This window comes from Bicyclus anynana, chromosome 10 (genome assembly GCF_947172395.1).
Source record: "Bicyclus anynana chromosome 10, ilBicAnyn1.1, whole genome shotgun sequence".
Taxonomy (NCBI): domain Eukaryota; kingdom Metazoa; phylum Arthropoda; class Insecta; order Lepidoptera; family Nymphalidae; genus Bicyclus; species Bicyclus anynana.
The window spans coordinates 2,129,662-2,138,569 of record NC_069092.1 but is presented as its reverse complement, the minus strand read 5'-3'; positions in this window follow the sequence as shown (position 1 = coordinate 2,138,569).

Below are 8,908 nucleotides of genomic sequence, written 5' to 3'. Positions count from 1 at the left end.
GTAATCTAAGATGGAAGCGGACTAACTTGTTAGGAGGAGGATGAATATCCACAGCCGTTTCGGTTTCTACACGACATCGTACCGAAACGCTAAATCGCATGGCGGTATGTCTTTATCGTTAGGGTAGTAACTAGCCACTGCCGACCTGGACCAATTAAGAAGACCTCAATCGGCCCAGCCGGGGATCGAACCCAGGACCTCCGTCTTGTAAATCCACCGCACATACCACTGCGCCACGGAGGCCGTCAAAAAGTCTGAAGTCAATTATAAAACTTGTACTTTCTAAGCTATCACTTCATCGTATAGACTGCATCGTCTCTTAACATCACGAGACCACAGTCAAAGTTTAACTTTGCATTAAAAAAAACCAAATCACACTAATATTATAAAGGCGAAAGTTCGTGTGTATGTTTATTCCTCCTTTGCGTTGCGGCTTCTGAACGATTTGACTGAAATTTTGAATGGAAATAGATTTTACTCTGGATTAAAACAGACTACTTTCATCCCGGAAAAATCTATGGCTCCCGTGGGATTTGTGAAAAACTGAATTCCACGCGGACGAAGTCACGGGCATCCGATAGTATGCAATAAAGTTAACGCTAAATCCTACTTTTTGAAAATTCAAACAAACTTTAGTAACCCTATTACATCCCATCCCAAATAAGCTTGTACTAAACAAATAAACAAAACAAACTGTACCTTTGCAGATGTAATTGAAACTGCGCAAATACCGGGGCTGCGTGCCCTCTCGCACTCATACCTCCTGCACTCGATCCTCTCAAAACTAACTCAATCCTTTGAGGGCGAACCTCGATCCCTCTTGACGGTACGTGCTTTTATATTAATTAGTTAGTGGACCAATTTATACCTATGTACTCGATCGAGTACACTAGAGCAGAGTAAAATAAATACATTGCACGTTCGACTCCGAGGGTTTATTGTGCATCGTTGCAAGAACGAATTAATGAATAAAGACCTTGAATTAAATCGGAATTATAATAATAATTAACACATCAATACATATTAGATGAAATGTCTGATTTCAAAGCAACTGTGTTTTCTCAAGTATTTATTACGAGTAGTTATTTACTCGAATACTGTAGGAAAGTGAACATTTTTAAAACTTTTCTTTGTTTGTTTGTCCTAATCAATTTCTTGAACGGCTGAAATGATTTTAATAGGTCTTTCTTTGAAAATACAGGAGGCTATTGAGTAATACGCTACGTTAAATCCCGATAAAATTTATGATCCCCGCGGAATTTTTAAAAAACTGACAAAGTGAAATATAAACAAGACTAAAACTCGTGTGATATTGTTGGAGTATGCGGACTTGTTTCCTTACGGAGCCCTTAGTCATGAGCTTATTACAATTCCGCATTGAAGCAGTGTGGTGGGTTTAATTTAAGAATGTCGAAATAGGTTGATAATTATAATGATGCAAGAAGCTTCCGTTTATTTCCTGGATCAAGGGTCGGATACAGAAGGCAGTGATTCTTGAGACGAAGCGTATTGTGAGGAGGTTCCTCACTCTGGAGCCCTGACTGCCGGTTGCTGTTAACTGTTTAACTGATCCGGTTGGATCAGTTAAACTGTTAACAGTTAAGCGAAAGCTTCTTATGGTGTTGGTCGAAGCTTTTCGCTATAAGACTATTGACTGAAACAACTATCGGAATAATAATAGTTGACTCAACATTCCACATGGCGGTAATCTCGTGAGCAAGGACCAATTACCGTCATTTGGAACAGTAATATCAACAATTATTGCACGACGCAATAATTGTTGATATTACTGACCGCACTATATCAGGTATATTGGCGACAATATACCTGTCAGTGATAATCGGTATAATATTTTGTATTATTAACATTGTTAAAAATTTTAATGAGAGAAAAATATTATGCAAAAAAATTCACTTTATAAAACCTTGATAATATACCAACATGGCGGGAGACACAAATTTACATTAACACTGCGTAGGGGGTAGCACCCCCTGTCACCCCCTGACACCCCCTGTATCTAGCAAGGTGTCGTTTCCCACGGGGATCGGTTCGCTTCCAACTTTACACGTGAGACATCCACAGTAATCACAAAACCAATTTCGTCGAATTAATTTCCATACCTATATACCTAGCAGTGGCGAAGGATGGAATTAAGACTAAGGTAAGAGATCCCAAAGAAAAGGAAATTCATTCAGCGTAGTGCTAACTCTGGTGTCTCATAAATGTATGAGAAACAGTACAATAATGAATATGCATAGATTTTAAAGGTAATCCGGCGGGAATCAGCTTGCATGAATTCTTCGCCGCTGATAACTAGTAATATATTATCAATCGTTTTTATTGTTTTAACTAACAGACGCTCCCGACTTCTCAATCATGGTTATTAATCTAACTTTCATCTAACATGGTTACTTCAACAAAATTACGTTACTTAACGTTCTATTATAGTACTACATAACATTGGTGCATTCTAAGATGGCTGGATGCCAACATGGATTGTGACTTGTGTACAGCTTATTAATATACTATCTGGGGACACGGTAGAGCCCCCGCCAAGTCGAGCAAAAGAAAAGGCACGGCTGAACAATAATTTCATTGAATTTGAACCAGTGGTTTTAGAATTTTTTAGAAGAAGAGCATTTTGAGAAATTAAATATCATGTGTCTCAAACGGTGAAAGAAAAACATCATGAGGAAACAAGCATACCAGAGAATTTTCTTAATTATCTGCGTGTGTGAAGTCTGCCAATCCGCATTGGGCCAGCATTGTAAACCCTCTCATTCTGAGAGGAGACTCGAGCACAGCAGTAAGCCGAATATGGGTTGATAACGATTGACAAGGTCTATGTTAGCTCACTATGTTAGCTTATATCTTAAGTTCTCTTAAGTAGGTACTGAATAAAGTAACCGACTTGGTATAACATAGATCTCACAACTTTTTACGGTAGAAGAACTGAGTTGCGGGAATTGGTATATTTTGACAAGTTTTGTTCTTATGGCATAGTTGATTTTTATAGTATCGTGCCAGCACGCCAGACTCTCTCATCTTTGCCAACAAGGCGATAACAAGCAAGGCCGAATCCTACCAGACCTGAGTTTCAAAAATATACATTCTTAAATTGAGTCAAGCCTCGTGAAAATATTTTTTTTGTTACTTCTAAAAAACATCAAAAAGCTTTCACGGTCATGCATGATGTATAGCTGTCGGATTAAAACTGGTCAACCCTGCGATTTAATTAAACAACCCTAGCGTGTCGTGTGATGCAGTCACACTGCGGACACGGTGACGAGCGGAGAGGATATACGGTTATTATGTAGAGCTTTTTGTAATAGAGATCGTCCGGAGAAGTATTACCGTAATAATTGATTTGATTTTAAACTTATTTCGTGGTTGTACATTTTGAATATTATTTAAACGGGTAATAATAATTAAAGCGATGTCGTGAGTGTGGTTTGCCTAAACAGCCAAGAACGCGAAGTTATTGAAAAAAGAAAAAGAACTAGAAAGAGATTATATCGATTCTGCCCTAACAGCTAACGTCAATTTCGCATCTCGTAACTTCTGTCCCGCCGTGACCACGATCCACGCAATTGGGTCGAAATATCGACATTAAAAGTCTTGTCGTTTTATCGTGGTATGTACCCGTTGAAATAATATTCATAATTGATTTGGTCGTCAATCAGCATTGCTGTGTTCCGTTCTGAAGGGAATGGTTGCCGGTGTAATTACAGGCAATTTAGGTGGCTGCACCTGTATGAAATTCTCTTGTATGCTTAGCGAAGTGTTACTATGTTTAAAGGTAATTTTCCCACTTACCGCGGGAAAATTATCTACATCATGTGGGCCGTGCTTCGTCCGTCAATTATTTATCACTATAAAAAATAAACGGCAAGGTAGGAAGACAAAATTTAAAAAAAACAGCTGTCCCATGTTGGTATCAAATAGCACAGCAAATGGACATCTTTCGAGGAGTGTTCACCCAATCTGGGGTTCTTGTGTAATATAAGAACAAACTACTAATGTGCTAACATTTAAAGTTTAACCAAATTAACTATTACATAAATTATTATATTATACCATAGAGCTTATACTGTAAATATATGAAAGTTCAAGATTTTTTTTATTTTAGTTTTATTTTAATAAAAAATATGTGGCAACCTTTTCATACCTTGTGAAAGAAGAAAATATAAAAATAACATTTTATTGTATTATAGACCCTTGACACCTGCTACTTTAAAGTCACCACAGTCCAAGATCTATCATTGGCTGTCGTGCTTACTTACGGCAGACGCATCCGCTAATAATGTTTCAGCCTTCATTAAATGAGGTACATCTGAACGCAGGTTCTCTCTCGTAACAATTAAAGATACGCTTTCCGCTCCCGCTCTCTCGAGCAGTGTGGTGTGCGGCGCGGGATGTAGTAGCTACGTAACTAGGCAACGCAGGTGCGCGGATCGATGCCAGGTGTGCCGCGCGCCGCCCGCCGCAGGGAGCTCGTGTTATTTGGATACTGCTGGTACTCTTGGCTTATTCATCGTTCTTAATCTAATATCCTGTTTATAGGCCTATTTCAAATGCGTAATACAGGGCAAGGCCTCCCTCCTTATTCATCATTATAAATCATTATCAGCCTATTTCAACGGCCGAAAGGAGAGGCGATGTATGGAACTTAGACATTCCTGATGATGTTGCTAATAATAACCGGGACTAGCCGACGGAAATGTCGGCAAGTAGAAATGCAAAAAGCCTAGAATTTTCTCAGGAACGGTCAAGTAAATTAAATGTTAACAGGTAATTGAATATAAAGTTAATTCACACTATTTCAAATATTATTTAGCCAAGTAAATCAAGCAATTACAAAAAATATCAGTGGACAGAAACGTCTAGAAACTCAATGTTAACTATAAGAAAGTACTCAAGATCTGCGGGGTTATTCACTATTTTTGACGTATGCTAGTTGACATTACGAAATTGAGATTCTATGTAAAATGTCATCAGATGCTTACAGGTAAATATCACGCAGTAGATAAATGACATTTTGTGAATTAATTTAGTGTTTATTTTAATAGATTGATAATAAAATAGTGAACAGTAATAAAATAGTGTAGACACCACGAGACCATCTAAGGAGTATCTTTCAAACAGTAATAGAATTTTTCTAATAGCCCAGGCATTTGAATAATCGGCGAACATACATAATAAACTTACATAGCTCAGCGAGTCACGAAGCTGAAGTGGCAATGGGCAGGCCACATAGTTCGAAGAGCCGATGGACGTTGGGGTCCCAAGGTCCTGGAATGGCAAACTAGGTGGACCGAGGATATCAAGCGGGTTGCATAGTTGCTTGGAAGTCCATGCAAGAGGTCTGTGTCCAGCAGTGGAAGTTTATCGGCTGATAATGATGATAATGATACACAATAAACAAAAATAGAACCTCCTTTTTTGAATTCGGTTAAAATATGTGTTGAAAATGTTATCCGTCTACGTTTTAAGATGGGATTTAAATAAAGTTACCTACTCGTAAGTCTAGACTGAAACGATTCGAAACGAGTTATAGACCAACGGAGAGTTTCAATTCAATTTTATACAATGCGAATTGACTTGGGTCCAGTACAACAAAATTTAAATTTCCTTTTATCACTAAAAGACCCGATAGACGATTTTAGTCAAAAAATGTGGGAATATGCAATGAATACTAACAAAATTCACGAATATTTACTAATTTTATCACTTTTTTAATGTTTTGATGTATGTTTTTAATTTAACGGCCTCCGTGGCGCAGTGGTATGCGCGGTGAATTTACAAGACGAAGGTCCTGAGAGGAGGTCTTCTTTGAAGTTAAAATGGCTAAATGGGCTATGTGTTATTTGATATCTATTATGTATCTGTAATTTGTTTGTTTGCTTGCATTGAATAGGCTCTACTAACTAAAGGACTGATTTAAAATATTATTTCAGCATTTGAATCCTACCCTAATTTGGGCAAATATAGGCTATATTTATCCCCGTATTCCTACAGGAACCGGAACTACGCGGATAAAACCTCATGGCGTGTGCTAGTCTATAATAATTGTCACAAAGAGATATAGCAACCAAGGATCGGACCCATAATACAAATAATGTTAACGAGGCGAAATAGTTTCAAACTGGAGTGATTGCCAACGCAACTTGGTAAACTAAATTATTGTGCGGTGTTACAGTTATATTGGTAGTCGACTAGTTGGGGTAAGAGGGTTAGGAACGATTCGGGTCACGAATCGTGAGAGGTCATTTTGTGTTCCAGTATATAAGTAAAAGTTTTGATAAATCATCTTTATTTCAGGCACCAACCACAGATTAAAGAATATTAGGCGTAGCCGTTCCAAATACAAAATTAGAAAACGAATACATTCTCGAGACAGTACAACAAGAAGCGTCGCATCAATTTTCAATATTATACAAAAAAAGGCGTAATATGTTTTTAAATATTTTCAAAATTGTTTACAAAAACTAAAGAAATAAGATGGAGTTTTTTTTTATTGATAATTATTGATTGGGTAATATATTATTTTCGTAGTTGTTATTAGTGTTTTTTGAAAAACGAAGTATGAAAAAAGTTTGTATATGCGGATGTCAAGGAGATGCATGACGTTTTTTTTCTTCACGGCTTCACCACGCTGCTTGTTGACTCTTTTTTTTTTAATTTTTTACAAGTTAGCCCTTGACTACAATCTCACCTGATGGTAAGTGATGATGCAGTCTAAGATAGAAGCGGGCTAACTTGTTAGCAGGAGGACTAAATCCACACTCCTTTCGGTTTCTACACGGCATTGTACCGGTACGCTAAATCGCTTGGCGGTACGTCTTTGCCGGTAGGGTGATAACTAGTCACGGCCTAAGCCTCCCACCAGCCAGACCTGGACCAATTAAGAAAACCTTAATCGACCCAGCCGGGGATCAAAACCAGGACCTGCGTCTTGTAAATCTGTCGCGCATACCACTACGCGACGGAGGCCGTGACTCATTCTGGATCATTTTTATTCTGTGGCACCCACATACAAAAAAAATAATTTATATATAAAAGTAAATACAAAAGTTAGCCCTTGACTGCGATTTCACTTGATGTGAAGTGCGACTATGCAGTCTAAGATGGAAGCGCGCTTACTTGGAAGAATTACAAGTTTATTTCTACCAATACCTCTGACGGTTTCTACGCTGCCCTGAATGGAACCCTGGACCTTCGTCAAAAAGTCATCAAAATAACTTAATGAGAAATAATTGAACGAAATAACGAAAAAACAAAATGAAAAAAAAATATAAAAGGGTCCCACTCTCCAAACATTGTTTGCCCTAGACAAAAATAAGTTAATGCGTCACGATGAAACTATCTGCTTTTGAGTTGATTTTATTGACTAAATTAAAAAAAAAGAATATTTGCTATATCTTTTAAATATGACAAATATATATTCCCAGTCCCCCCCAACTAGTCGGGAAAGAATGTATTAGAAGCAACGGGACGGCGATCGACCCTTCGGTGATGAGTCCAACCGCTTTACCGTTGAGCTATTGAGGCTCTATGACTAATTATAAATTGTATTTTTGGTCGTAGATATCGGGGCTATTCTGTATTGAGTAACATAACATAATACTAGATTTCTGTTCATATCTTTCAACATAACAATCGTAAGGTACATTTATATTATTGGGTCTCTTGGTACTTTTAATTTCAACTATGGCAATTTTGGGACATAATTAATTTTATAGCATGCGGACAAACAACTCATTCGTGCAAATGAATCAAACATCGAATCCTCCTTTAACAAAGCCAGATGATAATATCAGCTCAAGACAAGATGGTATGGCTATCTACCATCGTTTTCTAGTAAAGTAGGAGTAAAGTTTTCTAAATCCCCAGGGCTCGATCAAGTCATCGCTCAACGTCAGGTGTGGAGCCCCAGAGCAATGAGTGTTCGGTCTCGAGCCTTGACTTGAGTTATCTCCGCTATTTTATTAAACAATTCCATTTTATGTATTGAATAGCATAATATTTTATTATAGCTGACCCACATTGTCCTTTCTTTTTTGGTTTACCATTCTACTTTATATTAGCTGACGCCACGCGGTTTTACCCGCGTGGTTCCCGTTCCCGTAGGAAAAGGGGGCCTTCAACCTTCCTCGATAAATGGGCTATCTGACACAGAAAGGGTTTTTCAAATTGGACCAGTATTTCCTGAGATTAGCGCGTTCAATCAAAAAAACAAACGAGCTCTTCAGCTTTATATATTAGTATAGAGTATAGATTATTCAAGAACAATTGTTTTCATTTTAAGTAGTTTAGAAGTTGTGAAACGTATAATATTAGAATGATTGGCCCGTTTTAGATCAATAAAAAAACGACCTAAGCTAGACGTAAAGCTAATTTTCTGACCTTAGACGCCAAAAAAATGCTGTGCCGAAAATCACTTTTTTTCGTCCCTCCTGAGTAAGACCCATTATATTATTATGAATGTTGCTTGAGATAAACTCAAAAATTGCTGAAGGCATTTTCATGCGGTTTTCAGCAATACATAGAGTGATTCACGAGGAAGGGTTACACAAGCTTGATAAATATATACCTTCATAAACCTTCATGAAAATTCGTTCAGTAGTTTTCAAGTTTATCGCAAATAGACGGACAAACAAACACGGCGGAGGTAGACGTTTATTTCATAATAGTACCGATTTTTAAAGTACTTAGGTAGATAAATAAAAGCCGTTCCATTCGCCCTCTACCTTTTAGTTAACGAATATGCAAACAGATCGACAAACTAATTCGCTTTAATACACAGCGAAAGCTATTTCCCACAGGATATTGCCAATAGAGTGGCGTTAGACAGGATTACTCTTGAAGGTTGGCTATACGAGTGCGAGTATCAAGCTTGTTTATTATT